The sequence below is a fragment of the Salvelinus alpinus genome, chromosome 6 (assembly GCF_045679555.1).
Source record: "Salvelinus alpinus chromosome 6, SLU_Salpinus.1, whole genome shotgun sequence".
Classification (NCBI taxonomy): domain Eukaryota; kingdom Metazoa; phylum Chordata; class Actinopteri; order Salmoniformes; family Salmonidae; genus Salvelinus; species Salvelinus alpinus.
Genome location: NC_092091.1, coordinates 92,766,329 through 92,791,457, shown reverse-complemented (window position 1 = coordinate 92,791,457; position 25,129 = coordinate 92,766,329). Strand labels below are relative to the sequence as shown.

Genomic DNA, 25,129 nt, shown 5'->3' with positions numbered 1-25,129 from the left:
CCAACCAGGTAGACTAGCTGTTGTTATGGAGTGAGGGGATCCAACCAGGTAGACTAGCTGTTGATATGGAGTCAGGGGATCCAACCAGGTAGACAAGCTGTTGTTGTGGAGTCAGGGGATCCAACCAGGTAGACTAGCTGTTGTTATGGAGTCAGCTAATGGGGATCCAAGTCAAATCAAATTAATAACATATTGGACTGTGTATGTTTGAATACAATATGAAGTCTGATTGTAGTCTTTGACCACAGATAGTAAAAGTGTTGTCATTGGTAATCGTTCTTCAATGTTCAGAAATATTGACTGTTCTGTTATTTCTTATTATAGTTGAGTGAGCTGTGACTTACATCTAAAATGAGTCTCTCTGGGGAGAGAGAGGAGGAGACCACTGCCTCTAAAACGAGTCTCTCTGGGGAGAGAGAGGAGGAGACCACTGCCTCTAAAACAAGTCTCTCTGGGGAGAGAGAGGAGGAGACCACTGCCTCTAAAATTAGTCTCTCTGGGGAGAGAGAGGAGGAGACCACTGCCTCTAAAATTAGTCTCTCTGGGGAGAGAGAGGAGAGGACCACTGCCTCTAAAATGAGTATCTCTGGGGAGAGAGAGGAGGAGACCACTGCCTCTAAAATGAGTCTCTCTGGGGAGAGAGAGGAGGAGACCACTGCCTCTAAAATTAGTCTCTCTGGGGAGAGAGAGGAGACCACTGCATCCAAAATGATTCAAGACACCAGTTCTAAGAGGTAAGAGATTAAATGTAAAATATACAGTTATCTTAAAGATATAAACTAAAGAGAAAAGTGTCCCAAATTACATTTGGGACACTTTTACAAATTAGCTTTGAAAGAAACATCAGGACTTTTAGAAGTTCCACTATACGAGGTATTGATGTGATATTGATGAGGTGAGCTGTCTCCCTGTTTTGTTCAGTGTCCAGAAGCCCAGAGCAGAGTCACCTACAACCAGCCTGCTATCAATGAAGAGTGATCAGCCACCTGCTTTCAGCCAGGAACCATTACCAGATGACAATAAGGAAGTGGAGAGTTTGGACAGTGAGGATGCATTAAAGATCACACACAACCTTTCGGACAGAAGAAGTAAGACTGTGTTTCATACAATATTACAAAGAACGTTATGAAGGCCCTTATAAAACACACCACACAAACTTATGAGTCCCAACTCTCATTGTTTTCCTACAGGTCAAACTCTGCTGACAGTCCAACAAGAGATTAAGGCTAAACTGAAACACAAGTATCAACACATATCTGAAGGAATTGGACACCATGGAAACCAAAGTCTGTTCAAGGACATCTACACAGAGCTCTACATCACAGAGGGTGGAAGTGGAGGGCTCAATAATGAACATGAGGTTAGACAGATAGAGATGGCATCCAAGAAACAAACCACACAAGAGACACCAATCAAATGCAACGACATCTTCAAGCCTTTACCTGGACAAGACAAACCTATCAGAACTGTGCTGACAAAAGGAATCGCTGGTGTTGGAAAAACAGTCTCTGTGCAGAAGGTCATCCTTGACTGGGCAGAGGGAAAAGCAAATCAGGACATTCATTTCATGTTTCCTCTTCCTTTCCGTGATCTGAACCTGAAAAAGGACCAATACAGTCTGATGCAACATTTCCCACTACTTGTCAGAGCTGAAAGAGATTGACAGCATTGAAGATGGTGAAACCAAAACTGTTTTCATTTTTGATGGTCTGGATGAGTGTCGACTTCCTCTAGACTTCAAAAACAATGAGAAATGCTGTGATGTCACAAAGCCAACCTCAGTGGACGTGCTGCTGACAAACCTCATCAAGGGGAATCTGCTTCCTTCTGCTCTCCTCTGGATAACCTCACGGCCTGCAGCAGCCAATCAGATCCCTCCTGAGTGTGTTGACCAGGTGACAGAGGTACGAGGGTTCAATGATCCACAGAAGGAGGAGTACTTCAGGAAGAAAATCAGAAATCAAAATATGGCCAATGAAATCATCAAACACATGAAGACATCAAGGAGCCTCCACATCATGTGCCACATACCAGTCTTCTGTTGGATATCAGCCACTGTCCTTGAGATGATGCTGAAAGAGGCAGAGAAGGATGAGGTCCCCAAAACTCTGACCCAGATGTACTCACATTTCATTCTCATCCAAATCATTGTGAAGAACAAGAAGTACAACAAAGCCACAGAGATAAACCCAAAGGAACTGTCTCAGTCAGACAAAGAGATGATCCTGAAACTGGCAAAGCTGGCTTTCCAACAGCTGCAGAAGGGCAACCTGATCTTCTATGAGGAGGACCTAAGAGAGTGTGGCCTTGATGTCACAGAGGCATCAGAGTACTCAGCATTGTGTACAGAGATCTTTAAAGAAGAATCTGGGCTGTACCAAGACAAGGTCTACAGCTTTCTGCATCTGAGCATTCAGGAGTTTCTAGCAGCAGTGCATGCTTTAGAATCATGTCTGGACAAGAAGGAAAATGTTTTCTCCCCCACTAGTGATGATGAAGAGAAGGAGTCAATCCAGTTGTCTGACTTACACAGGAGCGCAGTGGACCAGGCCTTGAAGAGTGAGAATGGACACCTGGACCTGTTCCTCCGCTTCCTTCTGGGTCTCTCACTGGAGTCCAATCAGAATTTGTTACGAGGCCTTCTGACACAGACAGGAAGTACAACACAGACCAATGAGGAAACAGTTGAGAGAACAGTCAGGTACCTTTCAGACAACATCGAAAGGGAATCCTCACCAGAAAGGATCATCAACTTGTTCCACTGTCTGAATGAACTTGGTGCCAACTCTCTAGTTGAAGACATGCAGACCTCCCTGCATTCAGGAACTCTGTCAGAAATAAAACTAAAACCTGACCAATGTTCAGCCCTGGCCTACCTGTTACTGATGTCAGAGGAGGTGTTGGAGAAGTTTAAACTGAAGAGATACAACACATCAGAGAAAGGTTATCAGAGGTTAATGCCGGTAGTGAAAACCTGCAAGAGAGCACTGTAAGTTCTGTTATTGAGTTGATGTTTACAGTATCGTTACTCTGGAGGATTTGTATATCTAACAGATTATCTCCACTCTCCAGACTGGATGGCTGTAAACTCACATATAAATCCTGTGAGACTCTGGCCTCAATTCACCAGACACCAAACTGCCCTCTGAGAGAACTGGACCTCAGCTACAATGACCTGGGAGACAGAGGAGTGGAGCTGCTCTGTGTTGGACTAACCAGTCCACTCTGCAACATACAGACACTAGTGTGAGTCCACATACAGACACTAGTGTGAGTTAACTATCTTCAGTATCCAGTGGCCTCCCGGTGGCGCAGTGGTCTAGGGCACTGCATCGCAGTGCTACCTGCGCCACCAGAGTCTCTGGGTTCGCGCCCAGGCTCTGTCGCAGCCGGCCGCAACCGGGAGGTCCGTGGGGCGACGCACAATTGGCATAGCGTCGTTAGGGAGGGTTTGGCCGGTAGGGATATCCTTGTCTCAGTATGTTAAAATGTAATAAAAATGTATGCACTCTACTGTAAGTTGCTCTGGATAAGAGCGTCTGCTGATAAGAGCGTCTGAACAATATCAGTGTAACACATAGGAGATTAAACCTGCTAGGCTGGCATATTTATTCACAATAATATAATTTTATTTTTATTTATTTAACCTTTATTTAACCAGGTAGGCAAATTGAGAACACGTTCTCATTTACAATTGCGACCTGGCCAAGATAAAGCAAAGCAGTTCGACACATACAACAACACATAGTTACACATGGAGTAAAACAAACATATAGTCAATAATACAGTGAAAAAAATAAATAAGTCTATATACAATGTGAGCAAGTGAGGTGAGATAAGGGAGGTGAAGGCAAACAAATATATGTATAAATAAATAAAAATATAAAAGGCCATGGAGGCGAAGTGAGTACAACACAGCAAGTAAAATAAAAACTAAAAAAACAATGGAATGGTTGGTTTGCAGTGGAAGAAAGTGCAAAGTAGAGACAGAAATAATGGGGTGCAAAGGAGCAAAATAAATTAATAAATAAATACAGTAGGTAAAGAGGTAGTTGTTTGGGCTAAATTGTAGATGGGTTATGTACAGGTGCAGTAATCTATGAGCTGCTCTGACAGCTGGTGCTTAAAGCTAGTGAGGGAGATAGGTGTTTCCAGTTTCAGAGATTTTTGTAGTTCGTTCCAGTCATTGGCAGCAGAGAACTGGAAGGAGAGGCGTCCAAAGGAAGAATTGGTTTTGGGGGGGAATCACAAAGGTTCTCAAACTGTAACTGAAAACAAAAGGCTCTAATGATCTGAACCTAGAGTTAGACTTAACTTTAATGAAAACTAGCTCGGCTGCTACCCAGCTTAACTTGCAGTCCGACTAGTTTTCCTGTGGAGATCAGAATGTCCAACCAGGGCCTCCCGGGTGGCGCAGTGGTCTAGGGCACTGCATCGCAGCGCTAGCTGTGCCACCAGAGACTGGGTTCGCGCCCAGGCTCTGTCGCAGCCGGCCGCGACGTGGAGGTCCGTGGGGCGACGCACGATTGGTTAGGGAGGGTTTGGCCGGTAGGGATATCCTTGTCTCATCGCACACCAGCGACTCCTGTGGCGGGCCGGGCGCAGTGCGCGCTAACCTGGTAGCAAGGTGCACAGTGTTTCCTCCGACACATTGGTGCGGCTGGCTTCCGGCGCGCTGTGTTAAGAAGCAGTGCGGCTTGGTTGGGTTGTGTTTCGGAGGACGCATGGCTTTTGACCTTCGTCTCTCCCGAGCCTGTACGGGAGTTTTGGCGATGAGACAAGATAGTAATTACTGACAATTGGATACCACGAGATTGGGGAGAAAAAAGGGGGTAATTAAAAAAAAGAAAAAAAAGAAGAAAAAAAAAGAATGTCCAGCCAGGAGCTCTACCCTGCTGAACTAATGCAACACCTTAAATGTCCCAGGTGCGTTGCAGCATAACGAGGCTAAGTGGGCTCAGGTCTTAGCCCTGCAGCCTAGCTTGCTGCAGCCTACAATGCTGGTTGTGGGGTGTGGCTGACGCTCAGAAACAGTGGCTTTCCCCCGGCCACATTACTGGAGGCACCACACAAAGGTTAAATATCTAGAGTGAGTTGGTATGTTTTTAACATGAGTTATTCCTCAGCATTGTTGAAGGCTCATTTCTGATTGGCTAGAAGGGCATTCTAGAATGCACATTCAAACCAGATAACGGGGCAGTTGGAAAAGATATGATGACGCGATAAGCGCCTAAACATGCAGAGAGTACATGCAACCAAGTTACAGAAAGCAAAACCCAAATCTGATACATTGTGAACACAGGACCAGAGAAGTAAAATTGGATACATTGTAAACAGGACCAGAGAAGATAGACGTAGCTAGCTAGCTAGCAATTGATTTGTTTTTTGCAGAGAAATTTGTTTTCAGAGCATGTGATGACTTGAACATGAATTTCTCATGTCCCTACTGTTGCAGACATGACGCTTTTGAGGGAGCATGCAATTGACATGGTGACTGCAAGAATGTCCACCAGAGCTGTTTCCATAAACATTGAGTTCATTTCTCTACCATAAGCCGCATCCAACGTCGTTTTAGGTTTGCTGATGTCAACTTTGTGAACCGAGTGCCCCATGGTGGCGGGAGGGTTATGGTATGGACAGGAATAAGCTACGGACAATGAACACAATTGCATTTTATCAATGGCAATTTGAAAAGCACAGAGATAGAGTGAGGAGATCCTGAGGCACATTGTCATTCATCTGCCGCCATCACCTCTTTGTTTCAGCATGATAATGCACAGTCCCATATTGGATCTGTACACAATTCCTGGAAGCTAAAACATTTCCCAGTTGTCATATGTCCTGCATACTCACCAGACATGTCACCCATTGAGCATGTTTGGGATGCTCTGGATCGAAAGTGTACGAAAGCGTGTTCCAGTTCCCGCCGATATCCAGCAACTTCACACAGCCATTGAAGAGGAGTGGCAGAACATTTCACAGGCCACAATAAACAACCTGATCAACTCTATACAGAAGGAGATGTGTCGCGCTGCATGAGGCAAATGGTGGTCACACCACATACTGACTGGTTTTCTGATCCACGCCCCCCCCAAAAAAAGAAGGTATCTGTGACCAACAGTTGCATTCCCAGTCATGTGAAATCCATAGATAAGGGCCTCATGAATTCATTTCAATTAGTTGATTTCCTTATGAACTGTAACTCAGTTCAATCTTTGAAGTGGTTCAATGTTGAGTTTATATTGTTTTGTTTCAGTGTACTTTGCTGTCATTCTGGCTGCAGAGATCGAGACTGTGTTAGCAACAGTGTATCACCATATCTCCTCCCTCCAGACTGTCTGGCTGTAACCTCACATATGAATCCTGTGAGATTCTGGCCTCAGCTCTGCAGACACCAAACTCCCCCCTGAGAGAACTGGACCTCAGCTACAATGACCTGGGAGACAGAGGAGTGGAGCTGCTCTGTGTTGGACTAACCAGTCCACTCTGCAACATACAGACACTAGAGTGAGTTACATATCTTCAGTATGAGTTATTATGGGGATGTTTTAAACATGTGTTAATCATGTGTTCTTCTGCCCTCTAGTCTGGGTCAGTGTGGTCTGACAGAGGGTTGCTGTTCAGATCTGGCCTCAGTTCTGAGTTCACCCAACTCACAACTGAAACAACTTGAGCTGAGAGACAATGACCTGCAGGACTCAGGAGTTACACTGCTGTCTGCTGGACTGGAGGATCCAGACTATAAACTACACACACTGGGGTAAGTACAGCTGTTTCAGTCAGGTCTGTACTGAGCTGAGTTACACTGCTGTCTGATGGACTGGAGGATCCAGACTGTAAACTACACACACTGGGGTAAGTACAGCTGTTTCAGTCAGGTCGGTACTGAGCTTAGTAAAACCAAGACTCTGAAAATCTAATATTTCATCACAATGTTTGTGTCATGGACAAATGTATTGGTGTCCTACAAGATGATTGACACCAGTACACCAACCTAGACAGCTGTTGTGTCTCTCTGTAGGCTGTCTGGCTGTCTGGTCACAGGGGAGGGCTGTGCTGCTCTGTCTTCAGCTCTGAGGTCAAACCCCTCCCACCTGAAAGAGCTGGACCTGAGCTACAATCACCCAGGAGACTCTGCAGGGGTACTGCTTTCAGCTGCTCTGGTGGATCCTGCATATAAACTGATGAAGCTGAAGTAAGTCAGAATAGATGTCCCCAATAGTGTGAGCAGCGGTCGTGTCATACAGGTACAATACCAATGATGTGAACCCTTTGGAATTACCTGGATTTCTGCATCAGTTGGTCATAACTTTTCATCTGATCTTCATCTAAGTCACAACAATAAACAATCAGTGTGCTTAAACTAATAACACACAAAGTATTGTACTTTTCTTGTCTCTATTGAATACATAATTTAACCATTCACAGTGTTGATTGGAAAAAGTATGTGAACCCCTAGGCTAATGACTTCTCCAAAAGCTAATTTGAGTCAGGAGTCAGCTAACCTGCAGTCCAATCAATGAGACAAGATTGGAGATGTTGGTTAGAGCTGCCCTGCCTTATAAAAAACCCTCACAAAATTTGAGTTTGCTATTCACAAGAAGCATTGCCTGATGTGAAACATGCCTCGAACAAAATAGATCTCAGAAGACCTAAGATTAAGTATTGTTGACTTGCATAAAGCTGGAAAGGGTTACAAAATTATCTCTGAAAGCCTTGATGTTCATCAGTCCACGGTAAGACAAATAGTCTGTAAGTGGAGAAAGTTCAGCACTGTTACTACTCTCCCTAGGTGTGGCAGTCCTGCAAAGATGACTGCAAGAGCACAGCACAGAATGCTCAATGAGGTTAGGAATAATCCTAGAATCCTAGAATCCTAGAGTGTCAGCTAAAGACTTATAGAAATCTCTGGAACAGGCTAACATCTCTGTTGACGAGTCTGAGATAAGTAAAACACTAAACAAGAATGGTGTTCAAGGGAGGACACCACGGAAGAAGGCACTGCTGTCCAAAAAATAACGTTGCTGCACATCTGAAGTTCGCAAAAGAGCACCTGAATGTTCCACAGCGCTACTGTCTAAATATTCTGTGGCCAAATGAAACTAAAGTTGAGTTGTTTGGAAGGAAGGAACACACAACACTATGTGTGGAGACAAAAAGGCACAGCACACCAACATCAAAACCTCATCCCAACTGGAAAGTATGGTGGAGAGAGCATCATGGTTTGGGGCTGCTTTGCTGCCTGATGGCCTGTACAGCTTGCTATCATAAACTTGGGAATTAATTTTTCCGTTGATCAAGACATTTTGCAGGAAGGCTATCTGTCCGCCAATTTAAGCTCAACAGAAGTTTGGTGATGCAATCGGGCAATGACCCAAAACACAGAAGTAAATCAGAGTCCTGACCTCAACCCGATTGAGATGCTGTGGCATGACCTCAAGAGACCGGTTCACACCAGACATCCCAAGAATATTGCTGAACTTAAACGGTTTGTAAAGAGGAATGCTCCAAAATTCTTCCTGACCGTTGTGCAGGTCTGATCCGCAACGACAGAAAACATTTTGGTTAGAGGTTATTGCTGCCAAAGGAGCTTCAACCAGTTATTAAATCCAATCGATAGTCTCAGAGTTGAACAATTTTCCAACCGTTCAGCCAAAACTACAGCTGTATGGTCTCCGTGGCCTATAGAGTTGTAGTTCTTAACCATTTCAACATGTAGCGTCAGCTCCATATTTTTCTAGTCTTATCCTCTGGTAGAGTTGTAGTTTAACCAGCGTCACCCGCCATGTTTTGGTCTTAGAAAATTTGACCACTTGCAACCTTAGCTTACACCGTGGTTTGCGTGGTCTTGTGTGAATTGCGTCACGGGGGGCTTTTATACTTGAGTAGAAAAGGGGCGAGTCTCATCGTGTTTGTGCCCACCTGGGCGTGGCTACTTGACTGTGCATAAATTACCGTAAAACAACCAATTTTAATTTAGAAGACTAAATCACATTGTTATCTTTTTCAAAAGTATTCTTCTACTTATTCATCCATCTTAAACAACATTCAGAAGTAAACATGACAGCTGGGAAAATGTACACTTTTTAATAAAAGATATAGTAATGTGTGTTTCCTGTCCTTCGTGAGATCACCAAATGAAACACACACGCAACATGACCGTCTCTTAAGTGTCCACGGACCATTCCCACATTCTCAAAAATGGAAATATTGTTTAATTCTCCCATTCTGGGGATTAGGAGTTTCTAAAGAGAAGTTCTTTGTTCTCGATGGGCTCACTTAGTCCTCTATCCCCAAGTTCTTTGTTCTCCATGGGCTCTCTTACTCCTCTTTCCCCAAGTTCTTTGTTCTCCATGGGCTCTCTTACTCCTCTTTCCCCAAGGTCTTTGTTCTCCATGGGCTCTCTTACTCCTCTTTCCCCAAGTTCTTTGTTCTCCATGGGCTCTCTTACTCCTCTTTCCCCAAGTTCTTTGTTCTCCTCTTACTCCATACTCCATGGCAGCGAAGAGAGAGAGAGCTCTCTTACTCCTCTTTCCCCAAGTTCTTTGTTCTCCATGGGCTCTCTTACTCCTCTTTCCCCAAGTTCTTTGTTCTCCTCTTACTCCATACTCCATGGCAGCAAAGAGAGAGAGAGAGTTTCTAGCAGGAATTTAAGACCGTTTTAAAACCTGATGTGGGAGAGAGAGTGAGAGGGGAGCCACGATATACACCCCAAAAGGGACACATCGTGACAATGGTGTGTTCAATAAATACATGAAAACGTAGAATTGTTTGTGTGTTATTAGTTTAAGAAGACTGTGTTTTGTCTATTGTTGTTTAAATGTGATGACCAATTTATGCAGAAATCCAGGTAATTCCAAAGGGTTCACATACTTTTTCTTGCCACTGTATGTAGGTTCAGTAACATGAGGACGTGATGGTAGAATTAAGGGGAAGTTTACTCAGCAGGCTGAGCACTCCAACACAGCATACATCATCACCACATGAATACTCTTCTTCTGCATCTCTGATATCCTGTTGGAATTGTACTCCGTTCTGTATGCAGTAGGTAGGATAGAATACCTGTATGTCTCTAGTAATGAATTGTACTCTGTTCTGTATGCAGTAGGTAGGATAGAATACATGTATGTCTCTAGTAATGAATTGTACTCTGTTCTGTATGCAGTAGGTAGGATAGAATACCTGTATGTCTCTAGTAATTAATTGTACCCCGTTCTGTATGCAGTAGGTAGGATAGAATACCTGTATGTCTCTAGTAATGAATTGTACTCCATTCTGTATGCAGTAGGTAGAATAGAATACCTGTATGTCTCTAGTAATGAATTGTACTCCGTTCTGTATGCAGTAGGTAGGATAGAATACCTGTATGTCTCTAGTAATGAACTTGGATAGTGCACCAGAACACAACAATATGGTTTAAATGTTGACTGCTTTATTAGGTCTTTGTCAGTCAATAACCTGTTTCTCCTACAGTGTGGATCATGGTGGAGAGTGCAGGCTGAAATCAGGGCTGAGGAAATGTAAGTCTCTTTGATCAACTCCAGCCACTTTAAAAATGGGAATTGATGGAAATTATGTAAAAATGTACCACTAGCCACTTCAAACAATGCCACTTAATACAATGTTTACATACCCTACATTACCCATCTCATATGTATATACTGTACTCTATATCATCTACTGCATCTTGCCATCTTTATGTAATACATGTACCACTAGCCACTTTAAACTATGCCACTTTATGTTTACATACCCTACAGTACTCATCTCAAATGTATATACCGTACTCTATACCATCTACTGCATCTGCCATGCCGTTCTGTACCACCACTCATTCATATATCTTTATGTACATATTCTTTATCCCTTTACACTTGTGTGTGTGTATAAGGTAGTAGTTGTGGAATTGTTAGGTTAGATTACTTGTTGGTTATTACTGCATTGTCGGAACTAGAAGCACAAGCATTTCGCTACACTCGCATTAACATCTGCTAACCATGTGTATGTGACTAATAAAATTTGATTTGATTTGATTTATATTTAACTGTATATTCAGCTCTATAGTAACTAATCAATACATGCACTGTAACTACAAAACAACATTTTATATGAAGATGTGGTTTGATTAAACTCTCCTTTTGTCTACAGATGCCTGTCATCTCACCCTGGACCCAAATACAGTAAACCCACACCTGCTACTGTCTGAGGGGAACAGGAAGGTGACATTGGTGGAAGAGAAGCAGCATTATGAAGACCATCCAGACAGATTTGATTGTCTTTTCCAAGTTCTCAGCAGAGAAGGCTTATCTGGATCTGGAGGTCGTTATTACTGGGAGGTGGAGAATGATGGTGACCAGATTTACATCGGTGTGGTGTACAAAGGAATGAAGAGGAAGGGAGATGAGGATGACAGTTGGATTGGACTCAATAGGAAGTCCTGGTGTTTATTCTGCTCTGATAGTGGTTATGACTTTTACCATCCTGGAGTCAGTGTCAGAAGATCCATCTCGGATCCTGTTCCTAACAGAGTTGGAGTGTATCTGGACTGGTCAGCTGGTACTTTGTCCTTCTATAGTGTGTCCTCCTCTGGTACACTTACACACCTTTACACAGAACACACCAGATTCACTGAACCCCTCTATCCTGGGTTTGGGTTTGAGGTTTCCTCCTCCTCAGTCACTCTGTGTCAGATAGATGATCAACACAATCAAAGGTGAGTCATCAATCTAGGTAACAATCATTCTAGGTAACATAATAACAAAATCCTCATGAATCATCCTACCAGGAATCAAGGTAAGACCCAGATTCAGACACATTGACTTGACAATGGTTTGATGATCCAACAGGGACAGGGGCAGGCAATAGACAGGTCAAGGCAGGCAGGGGTCAGTAAACCAGAGGTGGGTTAAAGGTACAGGTCGGCAGGCGGGGTCAGCGACAGGGGCAGGCAATAGACAGGTCAAGGCAGGCAGGGGTCAGTAAACCAGAGGTGGGTTAAAGGTACAGGTCGGCAGGCGGGGTCAGCGACAGGGGCAGGCAATAGACAGGTCAAGGCAGGCAGGGGTCAGTAAACCAGAGGTGGGTTAAAGGTACAGGTCGGCAGGCGGGGTCAGGGACAGGGGCAGGCAATAGACAGGTCAAGGCAGGCAGGGGTCAGTAAACCAGAGGTGGGTTAAAGGTACAGGTCGGCAGGCGGGGTCAGGGACAGGGGCAGGCAATAGACAGGTCAAGGCAGGCAGGGGTCAGTAAACAAGAGGTGGGTTAAAGGTACAGGTCGGCAGGCGGGGTCAGGGACAGGGGCAGCCAGAGTGGTCAGGCAGGCGGGCTCAGAGTAAGGACAGGCAAGGGTCAAAACCAGAAGGGTGAGACTGGGAAAAGCAGGAGCTGAAAGCAAAAAAACGCTGGTTGACTTGACAAACAAGACGAACTGGCAGACAAACAGAGAACACAGGTATAAATACACTGGGGATAATGGGGAAGATGGTCTACACCTGGAGGGGGGGTGGAGACAATCACAAGGACAGGAGAAACAGATCAGGGTGTGACACATCCGTCAGTTTAAGATAGTTATATCTGTGTTTCAATCCACTGCATCCACAGTGGCAGAGCAGGGCGTTTTGTCAGGGGACTCATCTGAAGTCAGAACTGTCGACTTCTGTTTGTAGCGTCAGTTAGATTAGTAGTAGTTAGATTAGTAGTAATGGTGAAAGGTGGCAGAGCAGGGCGTCTCATCTGAAGTCAGAACTCGGTGGCAGAGCAGGGCGTTTTGTCAGGCGTCTCATCTGAAGTCAGTCAGTCACTTCTGTTTGTAGCGTCAGAACCGGTTTGGCTCCTAATTCATCTGACCCCACAATGGAAAGGGGAGATGCTCACGAAAACGACAGTGTTCTCCATTGGAAGGTAGTGTTGTGCCAAAAGGGTAAAAACATATTTCCAAAGCTTTCTTATATCTCCTACATGTAGGATATACACTTTTTTTTGTGTTCTTCAATGTGTTTCTATGGGCTTAGATTAGTAGTAGTTCTATTAGTAGTAGTTCTATTATTAGTAGTTCTATTATTAGTAGTTAGATTAGTAGTAGTTAGATTAGTAGTAGTTAGATTAGTAGTAGTTAGATTAGTAGTAGTTAGATTAGTAGTAGTTAGATTAGTAGTAGTTAGATTAGTAGTAGTTAGATTAGTAGTAGTTCTATTAGTAGTAGTTCTATTAGTAGTAGTTAGATTAGTAGTAGTTAGATTAGTAGTAGTTAGATTAGTAGTAGTTAGATTAGTAGTAGTTAGATTAGTAGTAGTTAGATTAGTAGTAGTTAGATTAGTAGTAGTTAGATTAGTAGTAGTTCTATTAGTAGTAGTTCTATTAGTAGTAGTTCTATTAGTAGTAGTTAGATTAGTAGTAGTTCTATTAGTAGTAGTTCGTTTAGTAGTAGTTAGATTAGTAGTAGTGGTGTGTTTTATTGTGTTCCGTTGGACCTACAGACAGTTAGATTAGTAGTAGTGGTGTGTTTTAATGTGTTCTGTTGGACCTACAGACAGTTAGATTAGTAGTAGTGGTGTGGTTTAATGTGTTCTGTTGGACCTACAGACAGTTAGATTAGTATTGGTGTGTTTTAATGTGTTCTGTTGGACCTACAGAGAGTTAGATTAGAAGTAGTGGTGTGTTTTAATGTGTTCTGTTGGACCTACAGACAGTTAGATTAGTAGTAGTGGTGTGTTTTAATGTGTTCTGTTGGACCTACAGACAGTTAGATTAGCAGTAGTGGTGTGTTTTAATGTGTTCTGTTGGACCTACAGACAGTTAGATTAGCAGTATTGGTGTGTTTTAATGTGTACATATAGACTGTTAGACTGTGCCTAGTTAAATGTGATGTATGTATGCTATATCAAGCCTTTATAAGTTATATTTAGTTTAATCACTGTCCTCCTGCTTCTCCAACACCAGAGACCACGGTGGAGAGTGTTGGAGCAAGCCTGGACCTGAGAAATGTGAGTGTTAACTAATAATTGTTTTAAAATCAAAATACGATAAAAGCTTTCATTATAGTTTAGTCCCAGGCAAGGAACACAATCATGATCTACTTGGTCAAAACAAACTTAGAGGTAGATTCAGCAATATGACGTAGATGCAAAAGTAAACAGCATAGTGGGTCAATTTCTACAACAACAAAGAGCGTTGGAGCACAAAGGCTAAACTTCTCTGCTGTTTTGGTCCCGTGACTAACAGTCTGTAAGAGAGTGAAGAGAACCCTTGCACATGGGCAGATACTGTGTGTGACTGTGTAAGAGAGAAGTCAGGCATCTTGCTCATCACAATATCTGTGGTGCTGCTCGTACATCATCATTTAGCTGACTCTACCTTTAAGCTCTCATCCTAGGATCTACCAGAAATCAGACCCCAACATCTACAAAACATGGACCAGAACGATGTTGTTTCCTGCTTCCACAAACATTAATTAATATAACACTAATGTCAGATTATGGTATGCTAATGAGTGTACATTCTGAGACTGTTGATCACTTATATACATTCATTATTCCATGAGATTGTCCATTTTAAATAACAGCTAAATTTGACTTCAGAGATTCCTCAGAGCTGTAAGACTTGTGACCATGTTGAGGTAAGTCATAATGTCAATTCTTACTTTTACATACCTGCAGGAGTCAGGCACAGTCTCAACGCCAGGTGTGTACCGACCAACCATTCATACTGGGATATAGACAGTCCTGTGTTCTGCTTTAGTAATATAAACACAGTCTCAAAGCCAGGTGTGTACTGAACAACCATTCATACTGGGATATAGACAGTCCTGTGTTCTACTTTAGTAATATAAACACTGTCCCAAAGCCAGGTGTGTACTGACCAACCATTCATACTGGGATATAGACAGTCCTGTGTTCTGCTTGTAGGTATGCAGGATTTTAGCTGTTGTCAGATTTTGTCATTAGACAGTTTAATTGATAAATCCCCAGCATTCCATGTAACATTGAATAAATACATTAGATTAGTTACTTTGGTTAATGGGCCAGTTTCCCAGACACAGATTAAGTCTAGTCCTGGACCTTAAAGAACTTTCTATTGAAACTTCCATTGAGCATGCATTTAGTCCAGCAGTAGACTCAATCTGTGTCCAGGAAACAGGCCCCATATGTATTATTGACATGCTTGTCCTTGTTCAGGACTCCACACACTGGCTTCAGATTGAACCCTTGACTTCCACTGTCCAGGGAGTGACAATGTTCAGGTAAAATAACTACTTTTAACATTTCATTCCACCAGCTAGTGTATTTCCCCAATACCTTTAGGAATAGTCTTCTAATCCTACCTCTCCATTTGACCATTGACCCTCTCTACCATATCTTGTTGTTGCCCTCAGACACAGGACACCCAAAGGGAGTTATGAGTGCACAGTGTCTGGTCTCCGCTGGCTGTGTGAGAGAGATGTCATTCTGAAGTATCACTTCAGGAACTGGGATCCCTACAGTCAACTTCTGAAAGACATGCAGTACACACAAGGTGGTCCATTGCTGGACATCACTATGGAGTTAGGTGAACTGGAGGAAGTTCATCTGCCACACTGTGTCTGTTTAGGTAAAACCATATAGAAATAGAACTCAGAAAGACATTTCCATGTAACTGAGTTTCACTTCCTGAGTTAATTATTTAACTATTCTGGGAGTTTGAGTTTACTGTGATCTGGTACTGCATATTCTTTGTGTTTTAGTTGGATGAATAATACAATATTTGTCTTTCTGTCTCCTTTTTATTGTGTTGTTCAGGGACCAACCCTTCCCTGAGGAATGAGATGAAGATTCTTCATGTAGAGGAACATGGAGTGTCTTTAGAGGAAGTGCATGAGGTCACCAGATTCCATGCTAAGATTCTCCATCCCAAGTTCTCAGCTATCTCTGTTATACTGAGCTATATCCTTTCTTGGAACGTAGATGTCCACTGTGAGCTGATGCTCTATCTGACAGTGAAAAAGCAAACATTAATTCCACGCCTATACCTGTTCCCCAGTAACCCCGGCCAAATACAGGTGAGGGACCATTATTATAGAGATGACCTTAGCTAACCAGTGGTGCAGTTTATGTTGACACTCATTAAATGAAGATAAGTGTGTTGCTAGTTTTCTGAATAATGTTTGAATAAGACTATACATTGACTGGCTGGGTATTCCGTGCTTCGTTTCGCAGGCTGTGGAACAACAGGAAATAAAGTTTCAAGGGTCTAAAAGGTTTCCCAACACAAGACCAGAGCAGTCCTTCAAACTGAAGAGTTCCTTCAGACTGAACATTCCCTGTTCTACCGCCATCAATCCACCGGTACAGTTTTAGTAGACTAAGAACATGAATCTGACATTTCAGTCACAGTTCTATGCATTGATCTCTCTCTCTCACTCTCTCTCTCTCTTTCTCTCTCTCATTATCTCTCTCCCTCTCCCTCATTATCCCTCTCCCTCTCCCTCTCTCATTATCTCTCTCCCTCTCCCTCTCCCTCTCCCTCTCCCTCTCCCTCTCCCTCTCCCTCCCTCCAGAGGATTCATCTCATACATAGAGACACCACACCAAGCTTTTTCAATGCGGTTGTGAAAATGACAGGGGTTGACATTGAAATGGAGTTAATCGGGGATGATGAGAGGACAGTATGGAAAGAAAGAGTACCAACAGGTAGGAGACTATGTCAATCATAACTTTGTACTTTTGTACCAGATGCTATTTAGAGTGATATAACCTCATGTTGTTTATCTTTCAGATGAATACTATCAGAACCAAGGTAAGACCCAGATGCAGACTGTCCAAGTAACACTGTTTATTGTAACAGCATGGGCAGGCAAAGACAGGTCGAGGCAGAGGTCAGTAATCCAGAGAGGGTGCAAAAGGTACAGGTCGGCAACACCTCATAAAGACATCACAAGACCCCATAATGACATCACAAGACCCCATAAAGACATCACAAGACCCCATAAAGACATCACAAGACCCCATAAAGACATCACAAGACCCCATAATGACATCACAAGACCCCATAAAGACATCACAAGACCCCATAAAGACATCACAAGACCCCATAAAGACATCACAAGACCCCATAAAGACATCACAAGACCCCATAATGACATCACAAGACCCCATAATGACATCACAAGACCCCATAAAGACATCACAATACCCCATAAAGACATCACAAGACCCCATAATGACATCACAAGACCCCATAAAGACATCACACGACCCCATAATGACATCACAAGACCCCATAATGACATCACAAGACCCCATAAAGACATCACAAGACCCCATAAAGACATCACAAGACCCCATAAAGACATCACAAGACCCCATAAAGACATCACAAGACCCCATAATGACATCACAAGACCCCATAAAGACATCACAAGACCCCATAAAGACATCACAAGACCCCATAAAGACATCACAATACCCCATAATGACATCACAATACCCCATAATGACATCACAATACCCCATAAAGACATCACAAGACCCCATAAAGACATCACAAGACCCCATAAAGACATCACAAGACCCCATAATGACATCACAAGACCCCATAAAGACATCACAAGACCCCATAAAGACATCACAAGACCCCATAAAGACATCACAAGACCCCATAAAGACATCACAATACACCAGAATGACAAAACAATACCCCATAATGACATCACAAGACCCCATAAAGACATCACAATACCCCATAATGATGTCACAATACCCCATAATGACATCACAAGACCCCATAAAGACATCACAAGACCCCATAAAGACATCACAAGACCCCATAAAGACATCACAATACACCAGAATGACAAAACAATACCCCATAATGACATCACAAGACCCCATAATGACATCACAATACCCCATAATGACATCACAATACCCCAGAATGACAAAACAAAAACAGGTTTAGACATTTTTGCAAATGTATTAAAAATAAAAAACGATCACATTTACATAAGTATTCAGACCCTTTACTCAGTACTTTGATGAAGCACCTTTGGCAGAAATTACAGCCAAGAATCTTCTTGGGTATGACGCTACAAACTTTGCACACCTGTATTTGGGGAATTTCTCCCATTCTTCTCTGCAGATCCTCTCAAGCTCTGTCAGGTTGGATGGGGAGCGTTGCTGCACAGCTATTTTCAGGTTTCTCCAGAGATGTTAGATTGGTTTCAAGTCCAGGCTCTGGCTGGGCCTCTCATAGACATTCAGAGACTTGTCCCGAAGCCAATCCTGCGTTGTCTTGTCTGTGTGCTTAGGGTAGTTGTGCTGTTGGAAGGTGAACCTTCGCCCCAGTCTGAGGTCCTGAGCGCTCTGGAGCAGGTTTTTATCAAGGATCTCTTTGTACATTCATCTGTCCCTCGTTCCTGACTAGTCTCACAGTCCCTGCCGCTGAAAAACATTCCTACAGCATGACGCTGCCACCACCATGCTTCACCGTAGGGATGGTGCCAGGTTTCTTCCAGACGATTGGCATTCAGGCCAAAGTGTTCAATCTTGGTTTCATCAGACCAGAGAATCTTGTTTCTCATGATATGAAAGTCTCTTTGAGCCTTTTGGCAAACTTTAAGCAGGCTGTCATGTGCCGTTTACTGAGGAGTGGCTTCCGTATGGCCGCTCTACAATAAAGGCCTTATTGGTGTAGTGCTGCATAGATGTTGTCCTTCTGGAAGGTTCTCCCATCTCCACAGAGGAACTCTGTAGCTCTGTCAGAGTGACAATCAGGTTCTTGGTCACCTCCCTGACCAAGGCTCTTCTCTTTTCAATCAATTGAATTTACCACAGGTGGACTCCAATCAAGTTTTAGAAACATCTCAAGGATGATCAATGGATACAGGATGCACCTGAGCTAAATTTCAAGTCTCATAGCAAAGGGTCTGAATACTTATGTAAATAAGATATTTCAATTTTTTATCTTTAATAAATTTGTAAACATTTGCAAAAACATCTGCAAAAACGAGGAACTTTAGAATAAGGCTGTAACGTAACAAAATGTGGAGAAAGTCAAGGGGTCTGAATACTTTCCGAACAAACCAATGACTTGAGGGTCAGTCAACATGGTTTACTGTAGGACCTGGACTAGTCCTGATTATAAAAGACTGTCTTCAAGAACAATGACATCTCCTCCAGGACTTGATGTAGATTAGCCTGGTTCTGAATGCCCCAATGACATCTCCTCCAGGACTTGATGTAGATCAGCCTGGTTCTGAATGCCCCAATGACATCTCCTCCAGGACTTGATGTAGATCAGCCTGGTTCTGAATGACCCAATGACATCTCCTCCAGGACTTGATGTAGATTAGCCTGGTTCTGAATGACCCAATGACATCTCCTCCAGGACTTGATGTAGATTAGTCTGGTTCTGAATTACCCAATGACATCTCCTCCAGGACTTGATGTAGATCAGCCTGGTTCTGAATGCCCCAATGACATCTCCTCCAGGACTTGATGTAGATCAGTCTGGTTCTGAATGCCCTAGCCTCTTTTTCTGTGAAACCGAATATGAATGAAACCATAGTGGTGTGATGTGTTCATTGATGCAAGTCGTTATAGTTACAGAATGTGTTCTCAGTGCTAAGATTCAATAATACAGTTTAGACTTTTATTGTAGGTTACTTTGAAAGAAGTCTGTTTCTAAATGACTGACATGTAATGTACAAATGTAGTTATTTTGTAACCTGACTCTCTCAGGTGCTGTGTTGGGGGCAGGAAGTCTGGCTGTGAGCAGACTGGTTCTGCAGAGCAGCAGCTGCGTTCTGTACGGACAGAGTTTGTGAAACGAGTATCAGGACCTGTCCTGGATGGTCTGCTGGACAGACTCTTGCAACACACAGTCATCAACCAGGAGGAAATGGAGTCCGTGAAGGTGATAACTGAGAGGGCAGAGAAGGCACGAGTCATCATCGACATGGTGTTGAGAAAAGGAAATGAGTCAAGTTCCAGGATGATCAATCTTCTTGGGGAGCTGGACCCCTGTCTTTGGTCACAGCCTCAGATCAACAGTTGTAGTCAACCCCTGGGGAGACCAGTCAAAGGCAGGCAGGATGGTTCAACATGTTCTTGCTGTCTGTTGCTTTAATTCAGGGTCACAAACATGGCGGCAGTATTTTCACGTCTGAAAGAAAAGCATGCCCAAAGTCAACTGCCTGCTACTCAGGCCCAGAAGCTAGGGTATGCATATCATTGGTATATTTGGATAGAAAACACTTAAGTTTCTGAAACTTTTAAAATTATGTCTGTGAGTTTAACAGAACTTATTTGGCAGGCGAAAACACGAGGACAAACCATCCAGGACATTTTCTTTTTGAGTTCACTGTGTTTTCAATTGGGTTTCTATGGGAATCTAGATTTCTGAGGCATCTGGTTGCAGTTCCTATGGCTTCCACTAGATGTCAACAGTCTTTAGAAATTGGTTGATTGTCTATCTTTTGAGTAATGAAGAAGTAGCCCTTTCCTTTCTGAGTATCGAGCCAAGTGGACTGTTTTGTTTGGGGCGCACGACCAGGAGCTCGCTCCACTTTCATTTTATCCGCTATTGAACACAGTATATTCCGTCTTAAATTTGATCAACTATTTACGTTTTAAAATACCTAAAGTTGGATTAGGAAAGTTGTTTGAAATGTTAGGCCCAAGTTTACAGTTAACTTATTAGATCATTTGTAGTCATGTTGGGCGAGTAGGAACCGGTGTTTTTCTGAATCAAACGCGCCAAATAAATGGACATTTTGGGGATATAACGATGGAATTTATCAACAGAAGGACCATTTGTGATGTTTATGGGGTTAGGGTTAGTGCCAACAGAAGAAGATCTTCAAAGGTAAGGCATGAATTATATCGCTATTTCTGAGTTTTGTGTCGCGCCTGGCGGGTTGAAATATGATTGTCATGTTTTTATATCATGGGGTGCTGTCATCCGATAATCGCATGGTTTGCTTTCGCCGTAACCCTTTTTGAAATCTGACACGGTGGCTGGATTAAAAAGAAGTTAAGCTTTATTTCGGTGATTTTATGAAAGTTAAATATATCTAATAATTTAATTGGAGTTTCTCGCTCCGCAATTTCACCAGATGTTGTCGAAACGTTCCGCTAGCGGAACCCCCAGCCGTAACAGATTTTTTTAAGGAGCTGTGTAACCTGTCACTCCTTTACCAATGACTTGAGAGTGTCTGAAGGACATATAAGGAGCTGTGTAACCTGTCACTCCTTTACCAATGACTTGAGAGTGTCTGAAGGACCTATAAGGAGCTGTGTAACCTGTCACTCCTTTACCAATGACTTGAGAGTGTCTGAAGGACCTATAAGGAGCTGTGTAACCTGTCACTCCTTTACCAATGACTTGAGAGTGTCTGAAGGACCTATAAGGAGCTGTGTAACCTGTCACTCCTTTACCAATGACTTGAGAGTGTCTGAAGGACATATAAGGAGCTGTGTAACCTGTCACTCCTTTACCAATGACTTGAGAGTGTCTGAAGGACATATAAGGAGCTGTGTAACCTGTCACTCCTTTACCAATGACTTGAGAGTGTCTGAAGGACATATAAGGAGCTGTGTAACCTGTCACTCCTTTACCAATGACTTGAGAGTGTCTGAAGGACATATAAGGAGCTGTGTAACCTGTCACTCCTTTACCAATGACTTGAGAGTGGCTGAAGGACATATAAGGAGCTGTGTAACCTGTCACTCCTTTACCAATGACTTGAGAGTCTCTGAAGGACCTATAAGGAGCTGTGTAACCTGTCATTCCTTTACCAATGACTTGAGAGTGGCTGAAGGACATATAAGGAGCTGTGTAACCTGTCATTCCTTTACCAATGACTTGAGAGTCTCTGAAGGACCTATAAGGAGCTGTGTAACCTGTCATTCCTTTACCAATGACTTGAGAGTGTCTGAAGGACCTATAAGGAGCTGTGTAACCTGTCACTCCTTTACCAATGACTTGAGAGTGTCTGAAGGACAATCAGCCCCATCTATACACAATGTTTTACCAAATGTTTTTTTAATTATTTGTTTAATTAAAATGTTTATCTACCTGCCCAGGGACTACATTTGAAAACTAGCTAGCTGGCTAAATCTGGCACATTTACAGAAATGTTGATTGATGTGCAAAATCCCTGTCAAATACATGTAATACATTCTGTGTGTGTCTTTGTTTAAACTGTGTATGTGAGTTGGTCTCTGATTACTGTGATTAGTTCAATGTAACGTCATCTACTATACATTCTAATCAGTCTGTTTGGGGTTTGCAGAATCATTGTATTTCATTGGTTACCCATCCTGTCATGTGACCACACAGATGTGACTGTCAAGCTCAGCGGTTCCCATCCTATCATGTTAACACACAGATGTGACTGTCAAGCTCAGCAGTTCCCATCCTATCATGTTAACACACAGATGTGACTGTCAAGCTCAGCAGTTCCCATCCTATCATGTTAACACACAGATGTGACTGTCTAGCTCAGCAGTTCCCAACCTATCATGTTACCACACAGATGTGACTGTCTATCTCAGCAGTTCCCATCCTATCATGTTAACACACAGATGTGACTGACTATCTCAGCAGTTCCCAACCTTTCCCATTCTGTAGACCATCAAATCACCATCAAAAGCTCTTGAGGTCCACCATTCACCATTCACAGAGTCGCTGATATTTTTCCACATCAAATATATTGATGGTTAAATTCTGTCAATACATGTGAATGTAACAAGTCCTGTAAAAGTCTATCATTATCATAAACTATTTGCATTGTGAAAAGGAATGTAAAATTGCTTATAATACCATTGATACTCCTGTTATTATTATTGAATAATAAAATACTACAATCTCTAAATAATTGCAGACCAGCTGCACCACCCCCACGGAGCACAGGTTGGCAACCACTGGTCTAGAGTCCTTCAGCCAGACCTGGTTGTTGTGTCACAACGCCCTCTCCTGGTAGCAATGCAAAACATCACCTAAATAAATCAAATCAGGAAATAAAAAGTGTAGGAGTAAATGAGACACATATATAACACATAGACGTATAGGACAGCTGATCATTAAAAACAGACCACAGGAAGACAGGGAGACACATAGGCGCCTAAGACAATTGGACACACTAAGGATAGGGGAAACACAGAGTCTGCTGATTCCAATAAAGGCAAACCAAACAAAGAGTACATTGACACATTAATGAAAGGAAGAGACACATGGTCTGCTGACACACTAATGATAGAGGGACCCATAGTCAGCTGCTTCTAAAAAGACGTAGGCCTATAGGATAGATAGACATATATTCTTTTTAGGACAAGCAAGGGTCTGACCACCATTATAATCTAACTGAAAGCAGATATGGGCGTTAGTAGGCGTGAACAAGCAGGAAGCCTGAACTAAAAAGATAATAGTGGCAGAGAAATTAGGGGAATAATGTTTATTTGCATATGGGTTGGACCCATATGCTATATGGGTATAAATGCTGGAGCCGGGGCTGGGAAGCGGTGTGTGTTCCGCGGACCATTCCGGCTTTGATATACTCTGTATTAAAAGCCTAATTGATTTCACAAGTTCTTGTAAGTGTTATATTTGAACCGATTGTCCACGACATAACTTGGCGAGCTTGCCAGGAGGGACAGGGACTGCGGAATGGCGTTCAGGGCTGGTGATAGTTTCTTTGGACAATCTTGCAAACAATATGGCCACAACTATAAAAAGGTAAGCCTGTTCTTACATAGTTGAAATGTTTGTATGGATTGCTTCAGAGATCCTGTCTCAGCGAGAGGGGCGCCACGTAAGTCTCTCTTTCAAATTTCCTAAAAAGAAACCAGTAAATACTAAAGAACTTTTTAATTCAATGAATGTGCATGTATGTGTGATTTGGGGAATTGTATTAAATATAAATGTATGCGCATGTATAGAGACTGAGTGAATAGGCGCTGTGAACGGGCATGCGCTCGTTCTGATCGGACCGTTCGAATGTGTAGCTTAAATGATGCGGTTGTTTGCGCCATCTGGCTGAGATGGCTGGCTATAATGTGGGACAGCCCATACGGTCAAAACAGATAATGTAGGTAGAAAATCCTGTGATACCTCTTCAATAAAATTAGTAGAAGGAATGCTTGGACAGGTTACTTATGAATAACGGCTCTAAAAATAATAGAAAACTGCATAAATAAGTAGTTAGGAAGCCACGATACCGCCCTTTAAAAAGGAACATTTTTAAAGGGGTCTGCTTGGGTGGGATATTCACGGCAGGAGGGTCTGTGGGTGAATATTTAGAACGCAGGAAGAACGCTGGCCTGATTGTGCGGCGTTCAACTGCAAAAGAAATCCTACAAATAAGAAACGCTCCGTCTAGCTAAACGGGGGGTTTGTAAATCGGTAGGTCACGCCACGATATTGCTCTAATATGGAATAGAGATCAGTATTGGGTGGGTGAATAGGATATGAAGACAGGCTGGCCCGATTAGGTAGTAGTCTCGTCATATCGTAAAAATCCCATAAGTATAATTCCGGTTTATGTTGAGGAAGTGGATTAAATTAGTAGGAATAACTCTGGGTCGTTTTTAGGTAAAAACGAAGGGTATGCGTGAATAAATGAATGAGCAGATTAGGAAAATAGTGTGTGTGTGTGTCTGTGACCAACTGCTGGTAGGAAGAGGAATGCGCAAGCCTCTCTGACAGTTAACTTCTTGAGAATACAGGGGGTGCTATTTCCCCATTAGCATAATTTGCTCTACAGATTAAACTGCCTCTTATTCAATTATTGCTCTTACTATATGCATATAAATAATACCATTGGAAAGAAAACAATCCCTAGTTTCTAAAACGGTTTCAATTTTGTCTCTGAGTGATACAGAAGTCATTCCACAGCACTTTCCATGACCAAGAACATAAAATCAAGATGTGTTATGCTGGCTTCAAAGCTCTGCCTATATATGGTCGTGCCCCCTATGACCAGAAACACAATTCATTCGCCTTCCTCTGGTTGTCAAGAGGACGTCAGAGGAGAAATTCTTTGTTTATCTGGGACTGACGTGAAATAGGACCCATTTCTTTGGCGTGACCGACAACTTCCGTTTTGGTGAATGGCTCGAATTTTAGCTGCGTTTGTGTACTGTTTTGCTGGCGTTAT

At 42.7% G+C, this 25,129-nt stretch overlaps 1 protein-coding gene and 1 pseudogene across 1 annotated transcript in view; one reads left to right on the top strand and one right to left on the bottom strand.

Annotated features, from left to right (window-relative positions):
• The window catches only part of LOC139577789 (NACHT, LRR and PYD domains-containing protein 1 homolog), a 127,366-nt gene that overhangs the window by 71,859 nt on the left and 30,378 nt on the right, over positions 1-25,129 (bottom strand). The window lies entirely within an intron of this gene.
• Positions 1,160-16,967, top strand: LOC139579794 (NACHT, LRR and PYD domains-containing protein 3-like; annotated as a pseudogene).